Here is a 21,026-nt window from a genome sequence, read left to right on the forward strand (position 1 = left end):
ATAACCACCTCTACAACCCTTTAGACCACATAACATCAACAGATACGAAGAAAGTAAATTGGAAAAAGAAAACACTTCATGGCAAGCACCCGTATCATCTAACACAGCCACACATCGATCAAGACGCATCCAACACATGGCTAAGAAAAGGCAATATATACAGTGAGACAGAAGGATTTATGATTGCAATACAGGATCAAACAATAAACACCAGGTATTACAGCAAGCATATTATTAAAGATCCCAATACCACAACAGATAAATGCAGACTTTGTAAACAACAAATAGAAACAGTAGATCACATCACAAGCGGATGTACAATACTAGCAAATACAGAATACCCCAGAAGACATGACAATGTCGCAAAAATAATACATCAACAGCTTGCCTTACAACATAAACTTTTAAAACAACACGTTCCCACATAGAAGTATGCACCACAAGATGTACTGGAGAATGATGAATACAAATTATACTGGAACAACCATTATAACAGATAAAACAACACCATATAACAAACCTGACATCATACTCACCAATAAAAAGAAGAAATTAACACAACTAATCGAAATATCCATACCCAATACAACAAATATACAGAAGAAAAAAATTGAAAAATACATCCAACTGGCTGAGGAAGTCAAGGACGTGTGGCATCAGGATAAAGTTGACATTATACCAATCATACTATCAACTACAGGAGTCATACCACACAATATCCACCAGTACATCAATGCAATACAGCTACATCCAAACGTATATATACAACTACAGAAATCCGTAATTACTGATACGTGTTCAATAACCCGAAAGTTCCTAAATACAATGTAACATATACCATACAGTTAAAAGGAAGTCACGCTTGATCAAGGTCCGCGTCACTTTCTATTTTTAACCAGACCTAAGGTCTGAGAAAAATAGAAATAATAATAATAATAATAATAATAATAATAATAAATCTTACAATAACAGTATACACAACAGTATACACAACAAATGAGTTCACTTTTCAGGTTTTTGAATTTTATCACTAGTCGGACGCTTCTTAAACATGTAGAGCTGCGAGATGCTCGGCAGATAATGCGTACAGATCCAAGTAAGATCTATAATTATCCCCCGATACATCACTCAGCAGTAGACGTTTGGGAAGCGTCCTGCTAATTATAAAATACGAAATTCTTCATAGTGAAATCGTTTGCTTATGTAGTTTCCTCGTCCACTTATCTGTCTTGACAAGCAGAGTTGTGTAAAAACATACATACAGAGGAATTCTACTCCATTCGGATCAAATAGTTAAGACTGTTACAAAAGAGCAAAAAATAACGTGCGGTTAAGTAGTCACCTAACTCATCGTCAGTCCAATAAATTGGTCATTCCCTTGATTTAATCTAGCTAAAGCTGTAGATGTCGCTTAATAAATTGAGGTAAGCGAATTTAGTTGGTTGCCTTTCGAATACTGCGAGCACGATTGCTGTTACAACAGTCTAGTGAGTTTTCTGGAACTCAAAAGATTCCAAGCAAGTGATAACGTCTGCTAATTGATTCAACATAACTTATTGTAGAATAAACTGAACTTTTCAGACGTCAAATAAGTTGTCTAGTAATGCCACAGAACAAGAAACTTACGCTTCGACGAAAAAAAGTATTAAGAAAAACTAAAATGAGGAAACCCTGTTCCAGCTATAAGCAGAACAACTCTGAAATATGTCAAATTTATTGATGTTAATGGAAACTTCCTCGAACAGTTGCGGCATCTGATGAATGCAGAATGGCCTCCTTCAAAGAGATTCGGTAGCAGGCGTTAGTACTTTCGCTATTTTGTCAAATAACCCTTTTTTCCGATCAGTTGTGGTATGCAATAGAGAATATTGATTTGGAATTCAATAATGGCAACGGTGTCTCTCTTTTTTTAATAAAATGCTTTAAACGCAGACTGTAGCTCCTTGCTTTATCAGCATGGAATGTTTTTAATAAATACTTTTATCACAAAAAGTGCAAAAGTTGAGGACACTTGTGTGTTACTCAGAATGCACGTGTGGTGCCAGAAAGTGATTTGCAGGACCTTGAGTTGGTGCAACATTTGCCGGTTTTAACTGGGTCGCTCTCCTGGATAAGAGCCAAAACACGAGAAAACCTGCCCTCGGTGGAGCAGCAGTAGAGATAAGTTCGCTGCTGCTAGTCAACACGCAAGTTTGCTCTTCTGAGCAAGAGGGAACAGCTCTCCTGCAACATGGAGTAAGCACTGTTTCACTTAAAATAGAGCAGGACATTGGCCATTACTGAAGTACCCGTTTTATCTCCCGTAACACTCAGCGAAACGCCTTCTCGGATATCTGTTGTTTCAGTTTACCCGATAAGCTTTACAGGAAAAGGCAATATCCTCGCATTAAGAGCCCATTATAAATGACTTTCCCGCAGTAATTTTCCTTTAAATGTGACGTCTGCTTGCTCCAAAATGCGTCTGCTGTGGACGTCACGAATAAATGACCGATAAGTTTCAAGCTTTGTATCATTCCACGAGCAGGTGCGACATCATGTGCGTTCATTTCCACGAAGATAAAGTTCTCTTACTTGTGACGAGATAAGAATTCGTGACGATGCAATTAGTCGGTACATATTTCTTCTGGAATGACAGTTATTACGCGAAAAGTAATACTCCTTTGACAGAGAGTGTACAAACGCTTCGCGTATGGTCTCGTAACATTATGCCAGGTTACATCAGTAAAGAGTGAAATCCACTGAGTTTGAGTCTACTGAAAAATGAATATTACTGCTCGTAAAATGATTGTCGTCCAGAAAAAAATAAGTTTAGTGTGGTAGCACTTCTATACCCAGTCAACTATAAGGACAAACATTTTGTCAACGCGGAGGTAAGAGAATGACGGCTCGAAGCGTGTAGTGGAGTAATAAATTAAGGATAAGAGGATGTGCACATCTTCACTTACTTGGGAAAATGGTGGCTTTCAAAACTGCAAACCAGAGGGATGTCAAAAAGAATCATCCGATTTGGTACGTCTATATTTCTGAAACTAATAACCATATACAACGAGTTTTGTCATCATCATACGCAGGTGTATGTCAGTGCAGTATTCAAATTGTTCCCACACTGCAGCCATCATGTCTTGGGTTACAGCGTCAACAGCTGCTATTACGCCATGTCTCGGTTCATTTATTGTTGCTGAAATGGAGGGCCGGTCGGAGTGGCCGTGCGGTTCTAGGCGCTACAGTCTGGAGCCGAGCGACCGCTACGGTCGCAACTTCGAATCCTGCCTCGGGCATGGATGTGTGTGATGTCCTTAGGTTAGTTAGGTTTAGTTAGTTCTAAGTTCTAGGCGACTGATGACCTCAGAAGTTAAGTCGCATAGTGCTCAGAGCCATTTGAAATGGAGGCACATAAAGAGTCTTTTATAAACCCCAACAAGGAATAATCACGTACTGTACCGGCTTCAGATCAAGCGCCGGCTCGTCGACTTGAAACGTAACAGCAGGGAAGGCTGAGAGACGACGACAGCCAATCGAACGCTGATTAGGACACCACGAAGAGAATATAAGTGCCGCTCCAGGTAGCCTCGTCCACACTAGAAGAGCCATACTGGGAGACGAGCCGTCATCTTGGCTGTTTAGCTGAAAATTGTGATCTATATCAATTGCTTGCATGGAAATCGTATATATCGAAGGACATTGATTATTTGTATGTCGCCAATTGCTTGCGACACGATTTGAAAAAGGCAAAGTCAAGTATTGTCAATTCAATTACTCTAATAAACACCATTTATATGATTTGGTTGTATGTTGTCTAGCGATCCGAGAAGACAGCTTCCTAGGCAGCCTATATTAGGCGAGTGGGCAGGACCCTACGCGTACAGTCAGGTCCGGTGACCTAGGAGGCCAGTACTGTAAGATTGAATCTTTTGGTTCAATACGAGCGATCCTGCGTGCAGTAATCCTTTGATTTAAAAATTGCTGCACGTGGCGGTGCCCTATCCTGTTGGTAAATGAAGTTGTTCGAATCAGTCTCCAACTGTCGGAAAAGAAAGTTCTCAAACATATTGAGAGATGTGCTACCTCTAACAATGTTCTCGGCAAAGAAAAATGGACCATACACCTTTTCCCACGAAACTGCTCCAAACATATTAAATTTTGGAGAGACCCTCTTATGTTGTAAAACTTCATGTGGTTGTTACGTACCCCATATTCTCACATTATGACGGTTCAACTTTTCATTTAAATGTAATGTTGTCTCATCACTAAACAGTAAGCGTGGAAGAAAACTGTCATGCTTCATTTTACCGAGAACGAAATTATAGAACTCGACACGTTGTTGTTTGTCACCTTCACGAAGAGATTGCAGTAGCTGAATTTTGTATGGTTTCATGTTTAAACGTTGACGCAACACACGCCAGACGGACATCGGGGGCATGTTGAGCAGTCGAGCTGCACGGCGAACGGACTTCGGTGGACTCATTGTGAAACTATGACGGATGCGTTCGACGTGTGTGTCACACACTCGGGGACGGCCCGGCGATTTGCCTTTACACGAACAACCTGTTTCTAGGAATTGTTCATACCATTTTCTAATGCGCTGTGGATCCAAATCATACCTAGTACGAAAGCCACGCTGAACAGTTATTACCGACCCGCCCTGCGCAAAACGTAGAACACAAAACGCTTTCTGTTGTCCAGACACCATTTTTACTAGAACTGAAATGGGCCCACACTGTTACTACCTAGTGGGAACTATCGAGTTTTATATAGTTTGCTCTTACCAAAGGTACGTTGTTCACGCAAATATCTCAAATAAGTTAGTTATGACTTTTTAAAAGTCGGATGATTATTTGTGATACACCCTGTAAACTGGTTACAGTACAGAAACAGTTCGGAGTCGATGATTGTATCGGCCTGAAACCAATGGAACACCTTTTCTATGAGTTGGACCATCGACGTATCTCCAAACCCCACCGTCCAACAACCCTCTCTGGTTTCGGCTTTTGAGGGAGAATAATCTGTCATTCCTCCAGACCTTCAGGCACCTTATTAAAAGTGTCCATAGGAGAGTTCAAGCCGTTAGAATTACGAAGGGTGGACACATCCCATATTAGTAACCACTAATAGGCGTCCGGGTACCTTTGATCATATAATATATGCATTGTGTATGTGCGTGTGTGTGTGTGTGTGTGTGGGGGGGGGGGGTGGAGAGGGGCGGGGGGTCCAGGAGCCAAACTATTTGTCCAAAAGTCAGTGTTTGTTAATAGAAAATAGACAACAGTGAGATTCGCCTATAACTGGTGTTAAGTCAGTTAAAAGGTCGGAGGAAGGTAAAGACATACCAGTCTCTAGTAGGACAGCGATTAGTGACAGTGTGGCGGTCAAAGCAACCTCAGGATTAACGGTTATCATATTGTGCTTGTAGTAACAAGAACTATTAATTGTAGTTTTGTTACTTGGGGGACATGTAAATGAAGAGAATGTCATTAAAAACGAATAATATTTTGACATAGCACATGCAATTGAAGTAAATTTGGCCCAGCTTCGTAAAAAGCCATGTAGCTAAACTAAACGAATGAGTTTTGTATAAATCAAACACACTGAACCATGTTAAAAAAAATAACAATATAGTAACAACATAAAGTGTTTATATTGCGACGTATTACTTTTTCTAAAACATAAAAGTAGGTGTGTTCCTAGCTTAACGTTTATGCCTCGGGTGAGTCACCGCTATAAATGACCTAAAATAAAAGTCACCTGGTGGTATTAGTTTACTAGCACGTGATTGCTGTTTATAATGTTCTGCTGCTCCGGACGTCACTGCGACGCAAATAATATTAAATGATAAAACAGGGAATTAGCAACTATCTCAATTCCATGCAGCAGTCAATCAAAAACTGCGCACTGCTCTCAATTACTGGAAACAAAATTGGAATATTTTCAGTTCATTTCGGTTATTGAAGGAAACGGTGACTACAACAAATGATACGTTCTTTCATTAAAATAACAGCATAATAACTTCCTCACAGTCTTTAAATCAATGTTAGTAACAATAGCCTAGCGCAAATATAGACTCGTCAGTCTAGAATGACTGACTGTTACGTTCACAAAAAATTTTCTCATTTCGCCACGGCGACAGCGACTTTTAATTGAGTGCTGTTTGGTGGATTGTTTCGGACATGCTAAGTATGTGCATAAGTCTCCTGGATACTACGTACTGCATCCCCAAGAACTCAAAAATGGATGCCGGCTCTTAGTTGAGGATATGTAACAAATTTTTTCCAATAATCATTAATAGAAGCATTTTCTCCACTTGCTGCCCTTTTCGTATCACTCTGTGGCGGTTATTGTGCATCATCAACATGGGCAAATGCAATGAATGTGGATGATACGATACTGTATGGTATTCTGCGGTTTGAATTCATTCTGTTTTTTTTAGCAGTTGCATTGATTTGATTTTGTAAATGATACTGACAATATTATACACATGTATAATGCATTACTCATACTACAACTTCTCCCGGATAATTGTTTTGTTCAAACTGCACAAGAATTCCACCTGACGTAGTGTAATAATGTTGACTGTAAGTTGTGTTCATATCACTAAAATTATAGATCGTACATCAGAGCTTTTAGGGTTTTTGTCTTCGATGGATTTAATTATTCTTAGCAAATTGATCATGAAAAGGAACCACAGAATACCACCCGCACACAACACTAACGTATGCTACCAGAAATATTTTTCTCCGTGATTCGTGCGTAGTTTAATTTTGGCCTCGTACATCAGAAATGAAATCTTGTTCAACTATAAATACAATCAGCACTGTTCTTAGAAAATGCAGTCTGATTCGATTAATTTTTTTCTTTTATAGAGTTCAGTACCACCGGTGCACGTTTATTTTTTACACATCGGAATATTGTTTGCAGTTTCAAGTAATTTAAATTTGCCGCTGTGATAAAAGTTAAGATGGCGGCCAACAAAAGATAGATTTCTTTTTAATTAAGATTTCCTTTGCTCAATAAATAATTAATCATTTAAATTGATGCCACCAATAAAAATAATTATTAAATTGTTTTGCAAATTAGTTTAACACAAAACCATGCTATTTTCAACTAGAAGTACAGACGAAGTTGCTATATAATCGCAACTAACAATGGCCGCGCTTCTTGCAGCTATGATAAAACAATTAATACAAAATTATAATTAAAAGAGGAAGTGAATTTTCAATCATAAATAGTTTTAACGCATTTGGCTCTGTTTGTTTTTACCAGCAAATGAACATAAAAGTACAATAATTTTACAGTAAATGTTTTTCATTCAAGAGACCTCAAATCGATTCGCGTCTTGCGTCGGCGACGTACGTCAGAATAAGACGACAAAAGGGTACAAAACAAAAGAAAAGAATGACATAGATTAATAAAGAATGTGAAACAAATATTGTCTCTGTTTTCATAACTATCATCTTTTTTTTAAATAATTACATAATTGAATGAATATTATTGAGTTACGTAATTTTCCACACGTTCATATTCCACTCGTAATATATATATATATATATATATATAATCGTGGATGTTATAACTCGACAATAATCCAAATTGTTTGAAATTAATATTTTACCGAGAAACTAAATAAAAGTATGTAGCTGGGCCGTTACAATACGTAATTGAAGCATGGAACTGGTGATTCTGGTATGGGAGTACTGAAACACTTCTGGGCTAGGAAATCAATAATTAACTGATCCACATGACTTGTAGGAAGAAAGGTTAAAGAACTTTCTTCGTACTGGTAGTAATTCCCAATTGCTACTGTACGTTAAATGGAGGTTTGTGGAATGAAACTGAATTGACGGCAGGAATCGGCAGGCCCGTGGTAGATGTGCAGAGTTGCGTATCCAGATGTGCTGTAGCAGCCAGGTGTCGCTACCCCCCTCCCCTGGTGCGACATCTGCAGTTGGGATAGGCCAGGTCTGCACGCGCACAACGGCCGCATCTGTCCCTCTCTGCCAGATGAGCCCAGCAGCTGCTGGCAGGGATTCGACAGCCCAGATAACATCTCTTGTGTCTGTCTCGCCAATGCCTGGGTACTCGTTGCCATCACGCACTTTCTCCCCCGTAAACAATGGGAACTGCTTGTGGGATTGTGGGGCCTTCGGTGGTAATAAGGTAGCTGCTTCCCATTAGATAAAGCTTCAGTGTTTACTGTTCTGTTATCTGTATACTTTTTCTTGAATCCTCGGCTCCACATTCTGTATTTTATTTTCATCTCTGTAATCCTCGTGTACGAATCACATCGCAGGAGCCCAATTTATCGTCTAGTTGCAGCTCGTGGTCTAGTGGTTAACGCCGCTTCCTCTATATCACAGAGTCCCGGGTTCGATTCACTGTCTGTTCGGAGATTTTCTTCGCTGGGGGATTGGATGTTCGTGTTGTACTAATCATTTAATCTCATCTTTTCGACTTGCAAGTTACCGAAGTGGCGTCAAATTTAGACTTGCACCAGGGTATCGAAAAACCCCAGACGGATGGCTCCCGACCAATAAAACCATACGATCATTTGATTGCATGGTTGCTCTCTGCCCTCTCTATTAGCAAACATTCAAGAAAAACTGCAACAATAATCTGTAACTCGAACATACGTAGTGTTTCATAAACAGTTCAAGGCAGGTGTCATCAACGCGTAAAAATAGAATGTTTTGGTGTGGTGTTAATACATGCAACTTTCTTCATATCACAGACAAAGAACTGAGTCCTGTAATAGCTTTGCTTCTATATAATTATTTTGAAGAGTTGACGAATATGGAATGTCCTCGCTCGCTAATACAGTGGTACTGTGTTAAAATGACAGCGGTACATTTGTATACACCTACAAATGGTGACTGTGTGAATTTACCAATATAGGAGGAGAATACGGAATGTAATCGAATTAAATCAGGTGATGCTGAGGGAATTAGATAAGGAAATGAGACGCTTAAAGTAGTAAAGGAGTTTTGCTATTTGGGGAGCAAAATAACTGATGATGGTCGAAGTAGAGAGGATATAAAATATAGACTGGCAATGGCAAGGAAAGTGTTTCTGAAAAAGAGATTTAAGTGTCAGGAAGTCTTTTTTTCTTAAAGCATTTGTATGGAGTGTAGCCATGTATGGAAGTGAAACATGGACGATAAATAGTTTAGACAAGAAGAGAACAGAAGCTTTCGAAATGTGGTGCTGCAGAAGAATATTGCAGATTAGATGGGAAGATCACATAACTAATGAGGAGGTATTGAATAGAATTGGAGAGACGAGAAATTTGTGGCGCAACTTGAAGAAGGGATCGGTTGGTAGGACATATTCTAAAGCATGAAGGGATCACCAATTTAGTATTGGGGGGCAGTGTGGAGAATAAAAATCTTAGAGGGAGACCAAGAGATGAATACACTAAGCAGATTCAGAAGGATGTAGGCTGCAGTAGGTACTGGGAGATGATGACGTTTGCACAGGACAGAGTAGCATGGAGAGCTGCATCAAACCAGCATCTGGACGGAAAACCACAACAACAAACAGGTCTACACGCTTGAAAATGGCAAACGGCCGACTTCAGTTAATCGTGGCATACATGACAGAGGCTACAAACAGGGTGGAAAATGGGATTGTATTTCATTTAACATGTGGCTGTAGCACCGTGAATGAAAGACCTAATTTATAAGTTGTTAGTGCGAACAGGCTTTCGTTATTATGAGAGGGACGCTGATTATCGTGCCAACGGTGCAAGTAGCAAATAAAAACAATATTACTATCCTTAGTGCCTTACGTGCTGAAGGAAATAGTTTGCGCGCGGGTGTGTGTGTGTGTGTGTGTTTGTGTTTGTGTTTGTGTTTGTGTTTGTGTGTGTGTGTGTGTGAGAGAGAGAGAGAGAGAGAGAGAGAGAGAGAGAGAGAGAGAGAGAGAGAGAGGGGGGGGGGGTGAGATCGTTTTAATAAAGCGGAATATTTTACACGTTTGCAGGCTAATTGAATATTCATAACACCTTATCTTGAGAACGTTCACACATTTGTTCTGCCTTCCTGTAAGGTTCCTGCTTGTTGTGAAGATATATAACACGTCATTTGTTTGTATTGCAGGTGAGTGACCGCACGTCTGCTACTGAGGTGCTGTCACAGCGCGCAGTGTGTAAGTACCAGGGATTTTTTACGAGTATTTTTTGGTAAATGAGTCGTTTTAAGGGGTCAGGAAGCGTTGAAGTGGTCGCCCCCATCAACGTCTGGTCTGTCGGGACTGACGAAAGGCTCCGATGGCGAAGGAGACTGAACATACGCTGTCCACAGTACGGCGATAAAATCCTGTGTAGTAGAACGCTCGCAACTGACTGTGACAAGGGTGCTTTGCTCATTGCAGATGCTTTCCGGATTCCTCTCCTCTGTGTTGCCACAGCTTTCACGAAACTAGCCATTTGCACTGGAGTAGTTGTCACACCACAGCAGAACTCTGAAAATCTTAAACTGTCCGCGCAAATGACGTCTTCAAATGATTTTTTTGTCCCTGTTACGGCAAGAAAAAGGAATAAAAGTGAGATAGTGTTAATACTTTCATCCTTCGTTACCTCCTCTGCATTACTGCAGATGACGTGTCACTGAGCGCATTTGTACTGTGCATGCAGTACACGTGAGGTGCCTAGTTGTTTCCACTGCCCTGTGTGGAATACGTAAGTTCTTGTACACTTCACTAACCTGCTGTCTTCATTATGATGATGTCCCCTGTGCAGAAAACAGCACGCAGGTCGTGGATTCTTTTTCTTGAGGCTGAAATTAACTTCGCAAGGAACTGCTGCTACGAATAAACTATAACTCATTTGGGATGCCACTCGCGTTTTTATTGATATAGACACGAGAAACTATTCTTGATCACAACGTATTGAACAAATCTTTCCACAGTCATTATATCTGTCTAAAATAACATGAAATACATCCTGCCACAGACAACATGTCCGTCTACTGGAACCGTCAGAACTGGAGAATAAAATTACATGAATCAAATACTACTATTACAGACAACATGTCTGTACCTAGCGACGGTCGGAACTGTAGTAAATAAAATTGCATGAAACAAATACTGCTATAACAGACAACATGTCTATCCCCTGAGACACTTCGCGTGCCAAGCCAGCAAGGCGTGACCAGAACGCCACCGAAGTGCATCGGCAGTAATATCGTGAGTCTTTCGTTTTAGTAATATTTTGATGTTAATAATTTTGAAATGACTGATTGATAGCTGGCTGTTGAGAGATGTTTATTTTAAAAAATGAAGTAATTTGGATGACAGGTTTAATTAATAATAGCAACTAAAGTTTAACGTTTTGGCGCCCTACCGCCGAACACAGCAGCCAATCACAGAGCAGCAGCATCATGCAGGCGGTCTTTCTCATGGGAATGGTACCCAATCTAACATCTGTCACCGGTAACTCATCCCACATTGCGTCGTCTCTGTTGTGAATTGGCAGGAGCCAATTCACGGGGTTTGAAGGAAGCCGAAATGCACGCGTTTAAGCTCACGCAGGCTGGCGTGAGGTCTGGAACAGTTAAAGGAGTTGAGTCTACTAAATAAAGTACGGAGTTGCTTGAATACTTAACTTTAATCCATAATTGGAGAACATCGCTCTTGATGATACATTAATTACAATCTCAATATAAACTGGTAATGGCGCCTTGCTAGGTCGTAGCAAATGACGTAGCTGAAGGCTATGCTACCTATCGTCTCGGCAATTGAGAGCGTATTTGTCAGTATAGCATCGCTAGCAAAGTCTGCTGTAGAACTGGGGCGAGTGCTAGGCCGTCTCTCTCGACCTGCCGTGTGGCGGCGCTCGGTCTGCAATCACTGACAGTGGCGACACGCGGGTCCGACGTATACTACCGGACCGCGGCCGATTTAAAGGCTACCACCTAGCAAGTGTGGTGTCTGGCGGTGACACCACAGTCTCTATGCTTCTTGCATCTCCACTGCCCTGGGAATAGCTTCCTGGAGCCTAATATGATGGCTGAATAAGCCAGAAATATTACACTGTACAAGAGTAGCACTCGGGTGGGGAATCCGTTGTTCTTGAGGAGAGGCTAAAAGAAAGTTGCTAGTGAATTGACTAACGGTCATCTAGACTATTCAGTCCAAAACTTACTAGAATGCAAATGGTCCTAATTAATAACCCCGGCAGATAAAGCCATAAACTAATCACAAAAGTTACGACAAACGACGCCTTCAAAGTCACACGTAAAGTAGTTCAAATACTTACAGTGCTAATCCTGGAACATAATATATGCCGACCGATGAGACCGAGCGGTTCTAGGCACTCCAGTCAGGAACCGCGCTGCTGCTACGGTCGCAGGTTCGAATCCTGCCTCGGGCATGGACGTGTGTGATGTTCTTAGGTTAGTTAGGTTTAAGTAGTTCTAAGTCTAGGGGACTGATGACCTCAGATGTTAAGTCGCATAGTACTTAGAGCCATTTCAACCATTATATAATATATATATATATAATCTCCTGAACTCTGTCTCTCTCCGCATTATCCGTAGAGTTGCGTTTTCTTAAGATTATCGTGTGAAGCCCCTGACTTGGAACTAAAATGGGCAGCCTGAATCACGTCGCCGATCGCGCCTTTTGGTGGGTTGTCTGAGATACACGAACTGATTCTTTTGCATTACGTTATTATAATGTTCTTAAAAGTTTACTGTTGAAAGTATATATCTTATGATTATCAGCGAAATCTGAATTATGCCTTAACAAACTTTGGCACCGTGGTCCAATGGTAATCCCTCCATCTTCTGTCGTGGCAGCCAATCAAGTTATATGACTACCGAGTTAGTGCAGTTCCTCACGGGATTGGTAATCGTTTTAACATCTGTTGTCGGCTTTCTCACACCGCTTTCGTAAGTCATACATCAGCTAATGCATTCGCTCTCAATTACGAAATGGAGCTTGAAATTGAATAGTTTGGCTCCCAGAGTCTTAGTAGAGAAATTACTGAAGACCTAAATCAGGATAAGCGGGCAAGGATGTCTTCTAGATTAAATGCAAGACAATTAGTAGGCCTCTTGGGGCGTTCCGAAATGCTTATTTGACGGAAACCTTTGCTTTGTCTGCTGGGCTATTTGATACCCTGTTTGTCCATTTTCCGCTTTCCCTTTGGCTATGAAAATTGGGGGGAAAATCCATTGTGAAATTTACACTCTCTTGTTTTTTGCTCTGCTAAAGCATTTGACGAAAACCAATTTTACGTTGTTCGAATACGGTGTCAGTGGTGTGCTGACTGACAGTCACGTCAATCGCAAAGCGATATGGAATGGAACGAACGCACAAGGTGGGGTGGGAGGAAAGTGAATGGTCTACATCGGGTCATTGAGATAATTCTGGGAAAGTGTAGTTCATCTATAAAGGAGACACTTCTGCTACTGTGGTTTTTGGGATCCCTACCAGGTCGTGTTAAAGTAAGACATCGAAGTAACTCATGGGCGGGCTGCTAGATTTGTTACCGGTGGGTTGGATCAATAAGCGAGTATGACGGAGATGCTCCCTGATCTCAAATGGGAATATCAGGAACGAAGACGACGTTCCTTAAGCGGAAGTTCAGGGAAACGAAATTTGCGACAGACTGCAGAATGACACTTGTGCCACCATTATAGCATCTAGCGTAATGGAAAAAAATGGTTCAAATGGCTCTGAGCACTATGGGACTCAACTGCTGAGGTCATAAGTCCCCTAGAACTTAGAACTACTTAAACCTAACTAACCTAAGGACATCACACACATCCATGCCCGAGGCAGGATTCGAACCTGCGACCGTAGCAGTCGCGCGGCTCCGGACTGAGCGCCTAGAACCGCTAGACCACCGCGGCCGGCCTAGCGTAATGACCGTGAATACAAAATAAATCAGGGCTCTTACGGAGGTCTAGCTGTCGCTTCCTTTACGAGTGGAACGGAATGAATTCGTGCTACTGCTACTGCTAGTAGTAGTAGTAGTAGTAGTAGTAGTAGTAATTCATTCCGTTCCACTCGCAAAGTAGTACTAGTAGTAGTAACCTTATGCCATGCACCATATGGTGGCGTGAGGAAATGTATGTAGATGTCGTGAACTTGACGTAGACACATTCCCTTAAAGGTGCCTGAACACATTAGGCCAACGAAGTGCTTGGCGGCAATTCGGCCATGTGGAATCGTAGTTGGCTCTTGGTCAAACTTAATGTATACGTTAAGACTGAATTGTAATAAAGGCTATTTCATAATTTTTTTCCTAATGAAAGCTACAGATTTCGAATTATTGAATTGTGTAGGTCCTAAAAATTTGAAAGATGACACCTCTTTCAGGAGAGCTGCACCTGCAGCAGAAAGTTAAGTCATTCCCAGTTTTCTTTGCTTCTCTTAGTCGTCCAGGACGAAAAAATGTCGATAAAGACACCAATAGCTTTTTCACATCGTGCGTATCGCTTGATAACAGCCGAATTACTCCCGTCCAAGCGTCTAGTCTTTCCAGATTGTTTTTATAATGGCAGATCGTAGGGGCCGGCCGCTGTGGCCGAGCGGTTCGAGGTGCTTCATTCCGAAACCGCGCTGCTGCTACGGTCGCAGGTTCGAATCCTGCCTCGGGCATGGATGTATGTGATGTCCGTAGGTTAGTTAGGTTTAAGTAGTTCTAAGTCTAGGGGACTGATGACCTCAGGTGTTAAGTCCCATAGTGCTTAGAGCCAACCATTTGCAGTTCGTAGGGGCCCATAAACATTCCCATTCACGATAAAACTCTTGTCAGCTTCAAAGTTCTCTCTATATTTCATTCTATAGTACAGTATTTTTAAACTCAATGAATACACGCCCTTACCAAGAGCGGGCATTGCCGCAGGGGAAACAGCGACTGATGGAATTTAGTTTTTCAGGAGAACCACAAGTCGTACTCCGTAAGTCTTATTGGTTGGTTTCGCTCCTTAATGTAACAGCCAACTAATTTTCTTTGTAAATTCCACAGTTTCTGATGATGTCCTTCTTTAAATTAAAGAGCAAGACCGATCAATAAAACATACTAAGAGCGACTTGCGGCTGTCGTGAAAAACTTGCTATCACACCCATTCTAGAGACACAGCAATTCGCTACTGAACCAACGAATATTCGACCCCGGCGTCCACACTGGGAGAGGCGTTCCAATGCCGACAGTCAACGCTTTGATGTTACCGCCAACTGACAGAACCGCAACAAAGTCGAAAAGCGTCGTTGGCTCTTATTTGCCGCCCATATGTGCGAAGCTAATCTTGGCCAACGAAGCGGTTAGCTATCGTTCTTTGGCCTTCGTTGACCTGGTATGTACGCGCCGTCAGGGTGTGATAAACTTTCTTATTGTGCGTACGGGTGGACTCGTATTGCTGAATAGTGCCAGTGTTTAGGTTAATGAACAGGTCGCAGTGTGACATTGTGGGTTACCACCAGCAGGGCACAGTGGGCGCTACGGCTGCAGAATTAGGGTCGCTCTCTAAGTTCCCTTAATGGCCCGGGTGCACGCCGTGCCGGTGGCAGCGGAGAACAGGCACCCAGTGAGCCGGCTGTGTGGTGCATTCAGGAAGCGCTAGCGAAGCACCCGGTGCTCTGCGCCGTCTTCTGTTTGTGTTGCGCCTTCCCGTGATGTAACCCGAGCCGGCTGCACCGCTCCGTAATTACCGCTGTCCTGCGGGGCTGGTGGGGAGAGTAAGGCGCGCGAGGGGAGGGAGCCGCCGCGTCTCGTGTTCCCTCCGCAAATTAGCCGTGCCCCATACCACTGTCTGCTGGGGCACGCCTGCTTTCATTCATTCTTGAAATGCCCTCCTAAAGGCGGCGGATTATTTCATTGCTTCGCTCTTCTCTTACCCTTATAATAGTTTTCCGTTCTCTCAGGCGCGGGTAGAAGTGCAGCGCAGATGTTTTTTTTTCCGTATGGCATCAATGGTACGTTTTCTTTGTGCAATCTGTAACCCTTTGATACTAGTAGATTTATTTTCATCATGGCAGCGACAACAGCAACCGTTACAAAATTGTCTCGAATGAAAAACGGCCCACAGTTGCAGTAAAATGGTTCAAATTACTCTGAGCACTATGGGACGTAAGATCTCGGTCATCAGTCCCCTAGAACTTAGTTAGAACTACTTAAACCTAACTAACCTAAGGACAACACACACATCCTTGCCCGAAGCAGGATTCGAACCTGCGACCGTAGCGATCACGCGGTTCTTAACTGAAGGGCTTGGAACCGCACGGGCACAACGGCCGGCCAGTTGCAGTAAATTATGTTTATTTTAAACCATGGTCAAGGTTTAAAATAAACATAATTTACTGCAACTGTGGGCTGTTTTTCATTCGAGGCAATTAGTAGATTTATTTGCCTTTCTCGATGTTTGCTGAGGTGGTTGGCCCTGCTAGTCATTTGCAGGCAACCGTGTTGCAAGCTGTCTTCATCGGACTTCGTCTCTTCGTACCTGGATGGGCGCTGAAAAAGGCCGTTGGTTGTCTTCCAAGGTACTTGAATGACATAAACGACTAAACTAAGACTCCTATAACTTGTGATGAACTGTCCGCCATGTTTTCCCCAAAGTATAGGATTTCATACTTGTTTACGAACTAGTCACGATGCTATTGGAGATTTAAATATATTGAAGAATTCGTCATAAGTTTGGGTAGCTGTGAGCTGCAGTAACTATTGCAAAAATGCAAGAATGAGATTTTCACTCTGCAGCGGAGTGTGCGCTGATAAGAAACTTAATGGCAGATTAAATCTGTGTGCCGGACCGAGACTCGAACTAGAGACCTTTGCCTTTCGCAGGCAAGTGCTCTACCATCTGAGCTACCCAAGCACGACTCACGCCGCGTCCTCACAGCTTTACTTCTGCCAGTATCTCGTCTCCTACCTTCCAAACTTCATAGAAGTTCTCCTGCGGTAATGGATCAGTGTGACTTGAGCAGACGTGAAGTGCTTTAGTAGTGCAACGGGTGTGTGCAGAATGGTTCACAGAAGGCCGTACAACGCGATGAGATGGGTCAGGTCACACCACCCAGACCCCCCACCCCCAACGAAGGTCGACACCTCACCCGAATGGCATTTACGACAGATCTGCATCCTCCTCGACTCTGGCGCAACAGGGGAACAGTTTAACACCTCGTACTGCAGGAGAGGTTCTGTAAAATTTGGAAGGTAGGAGATGAGATACTGGTGGAAGTAAAGCTGTGAGGACGGGGCGTGAGCTGTGCTTGGGTGGCTCAGATGACGCCGCTCGGCGTGTTCGGTCAGAGGGCTAGCTGCCCTCTGTAATAAAAAAAAAAGTGAGTTAATGGATCAACAACGAACTCAAACGGGTGTCTTTCGACGTCCGCCCCGAGCAGATGCAACGAACGAAAACGAACAATATGAGTTTTTTTTTTTTTTAAAGTAGAGCACTTGCAAGCGAAATGCAAAGGTCCCGAGTTCGAGTCTCGGTCCGGCACACAGTTTGTTTGCCAGAAAGTTTTTATTGCAAAAATGGTTTTGCGTATTTATATTTCCTAGTGATCCTGAACGAAAAAATGCTCCATTCTGCATAAATGTTGGCCTGACTTTATTCTTAATTTCAATTTCGCGCTCCACATCTGAACATAACTTTGTATAATTCGATCACAAAACACTTTTTTCCTAATAATATAATTTTATTTTTCATATCGATCCATTTAGCAATATCGATCGTGAACCATTAAAACGTATTTTAAATGAGTAGAAAATCACTTTACAGTGAAACTAATATTAGCTTTGTAAACAAAATTTCTGTTCTCGTTTTTAACTTTTTATAACTTTTTATATTTTGTTATCGATAATTCAGTTAACAATTATACAAAAACATAGATCTGATAGTTCCTATATTGTCAAAATTTGTAACCTTCATTATTTATTATTAGGAGCATAAATCTTTATGTAAAAATTATTTCCGGAAAACACTATGTAAATTATACCTGAAAAGTAATTGCGATTAAGACAGTCAAAATAACATTCATTTTAACTACATGCAGATCTAGAAGAATCTGGAAGCTATGTACGCAACACTTACAGAAATTTTAGGCGCCAAATGCGGCATGAGTTGTCGAGATTTGTCAGTGTAACTATCAATTTCTGTGAATTGTGTTGAAATGTTGCACAATGCATTTACTTAAAAATGGTGTTGTAGGAAGTATGAAGACTTCATGAGTAAATTCTGATGCTGCCAAAATGCAACATTACAGCGACTTTTACTGATACAAAAACAACCTTGGATATATTAACTGGAAAGCATGAACAGGAACCTACACCCAAGACAACGAGACAGCCGTAGCTGTCGATAAGTCGTAGCAAGATAAGTAACATTTATCTATGCTAAAATAATGTTCCTGCCCTTATGAAATTATATAAACGTTTGACCACACTACAATAGTTAATTCAGCGTTGGATATTTACTTACTATATATCGACGAACATTTTGATAGTGAGGGATATGTAACGTTGTACCCTTAAGTTCAAGTTGTTGATATAGCCTAATAAAATGTAACATTCGCTTAGATTACCTCTTGTCACCTATTCTGTACCAAGCCCTAATAAAATGTACCTAAACAACCAAGGAAATGTAGCATTCAAAACACATTTCGCTCAACTTCTGTTAGGCCAGTCAATATAAAAATAGAAAGCACAAAAGTAACATTAAAGTCCATTAACGTGATAAGACGTGAAGTTTTGTAAGTAAACAGTGGTTCAAATGGCATCAAAGATGAATGAGCCACTTTTTTAAGTTTATTTTGTTTTTCTCCATTTCGAAGAGCAGTAATGTGTTTTTTTTCTTCTCATTTTTGCTGATTTACATTCGTTTCTCAATCGTTCTGACTTATTTTTCGTTCCGGATTTTTAATTTTCAGTTTCAACCTAAAATTATGAGTTGTGAAAACATGTTTTGTGAATATTTTATATCTTCATTACATTACTCGTTGAACACCTTGAATTTCATAATGTGAAGATCGTTGGATCAAAAAGCCCCCATTCATATCAGTAACATAAAAGGATGTACTTTGCGTATACTTTTGAGACGCGGTTACCGTTTAGGTATAAACGTAATCAATATTAAATTGGTAACTATCAGTCGTTCGAGGTACAGTACGTTTTGTGTACTTCAGTCCAATTTAGTTTGTGGGGAATAAAACGTTTACATGATTCATCGGATCAGTTACACCACAACTGGCAATTTTAGAATTTGCGCCTCACACACACACACCCCTCCCCCAATGGAAAATGTCAGCGGACAACCATTAAAATGACGATGACACTGCCATTAAGACACGCTAGTGACACGCAGCAAGCGGAACATTAGTTCCAAGAAACTTATTTTTATCTAGCTTCTGCTTCGTGGGGAAGCTCTACGTGACGGCGGCTATTGTTTCACTCAGCGAGCTCTGCGCGCAACGGTTGCCTTCACCGGACAGATTCGGCCCGTTCGCTGTCTTCGCATATCTCTCGTTTCCGTGAAGTGGGCTGTCGTTGCGTAGCCTATTTCTGGCGCGCTTACTCAGAAGCGCAGCGGCAAACTATCACGTCCTGACTCAGCACAGAGAGTGTGTCGCTCTCGTGTGTGTGTGTGTGTGTGTGTGTGTGTGTGTGTGTGTGTGTTGTGCGCAGCATGCATGGGCCACAAGAGCCGCCTGGACGACCTCGGCGACAATCGATAACGTTCTGCATCGACTGCACAGTGAAGGGCTATGAGGGGTGCCGTGGTCAGGGAAGGGGGCGCTCAGTGATGTCACCACAGCTGTGTGGTCGCGGGGCTTTGGGAACTTGGCTCGATATGGACGTCGCGACGATTGATTTTGAATCGGGACCCGTGAACGAGACCTGGAAGGCTAAGGAAAATTGATCGTTTTGCGGAAGGTGCAAAGCAGGGATTCAACTTACCAGCTCTGTTGTTCGACTTCGACGTCGAAGAAACAGGACGGAGGGAGGGGGTTATCCGAAATTTGCGTCACCTCGGAAAATTGACTTCTTTAGTCTTCTGGATTGCCGTGATACGTCGGCAAGTTTTTCGCAGCCGTCGAAAAAAATTTACCGCACGACAGATACTCCACTTATGTGTCGGCTGCGCCATTTTGTTTCGGGGCACCTAGCGACGTGCTACGGTTCTATGGCGTGCTGATCTCATTGTGTCCCAAGCTTGCAGACCTGCACCTACAAACAAACAAAAACAATAATAGAATGAGATTTTCACTCTGCAGCGGAGTGTACGCTGATAAACTTCCTGGTAGATTAAAACTGTGTGCCGGACCGAGACTCGAACTCGGGACCTTTGCCTTTCGCGGGCAAGTGCTCTACCAACTGAATTCCCCAAGCACGACTCACGACCCGTCCCCATAGCTTTACTTCCGCCAGTATCCCGTCTCCTACATTCCAATGTTCACAGAAGCTCTCTTGCAGTACGATGTGTTAAAGTGTTCCCCTGTTGCGCCAGAGCCGAGGAGGATGCAGATCTGTCGTACAATGCCATTCGGCTGAGGTGTCGAGCTTCGTGGGTGGTTTGACCTGACCCATCTCGTCGCGTTCTACGGCCTTCCGTGAACCATTCTGCACACATCCGTTGCACTACTGATGCACTTCGCCCCACATACGCAGCAATATCCCGGATGGTTGCATCACATTCTTTCATGCTTACAACGAGCTCTGTTTCAAAGTCACTAATTTGACGGTACGGTTCGCGCATACTCTCTCTGTGGCGTCCTGCACGTCTGTTCAAGTCGCACTGATCCATTACCTTCGGTTTGTAGCGACGAAGGGAGTCGCAGGCCCATTTTACCGTTAGGTGGTATTGCGCCACGATATCGATGTTGACCTTGAACCGACGGGCCGAAATGGTTCAAACGCTAATCATTTCTGCAGAACATACTAATGTACATGTCATGTGAATATGAACGTCCTATCTCTAGTCGTTCAAGATGTTATATTTCTGAACAAGTTTGTAACAGCGCATGAGAGAATAAAAATAACGTGAAGTGGTGAAAGATGTTTGAGTAAGAACAAAACTATAACA

At 42.1% G+C, this 21,026-nt stretch overlaps 1 protein-coding gene and 1 long non-coding RNA gene across 3 annotated transcripts in view; both read left to right on the forward strand.

Moving 5' to 3' along the window:
• Positions 1-21,026, forward strand: part of LOC126210060 (alpha-actinin, sarcomeric) — a 488,112-nt gene that overhangs the window by 222,445 nt on the left and 244,641 nt on the right. The window lies entirely within an intron of this gene.
• Positions 1-21,026, forward strand: part of LOC126210063 (uncharacterized) — a 193,728-nt gene that overhangs the window by 52,105 nt on the left and 120,597 nt on the right. The window contains exon 2 of the long non-coding RNA XR_007540602.1: positions 10,089-10,137. This is a non-coding gene — a long non-coding RNA (uncharacterized LOC126210063). The remainder of the gene's footprint in view (positions 1-10,088; positions 10,138-21,026) is intronic.

The sequence above is a fragment of the Schistocerca nitens genome, chromosome 10 (assembly GCF_023898315.1).
Source record: "Schistocerca nitens isolate TAMUIC-IGC-003100 chromosome 10, iqSchNite1.1, whole genome shotgun sequence".
NCBI classification, from domain to species: domain Eukaryota; kingdom Metazoa; phylum Arthropoda; class Insecta; order Orthoptera; family Acrididae; genus Schistocerca; species Schistocerca nitens.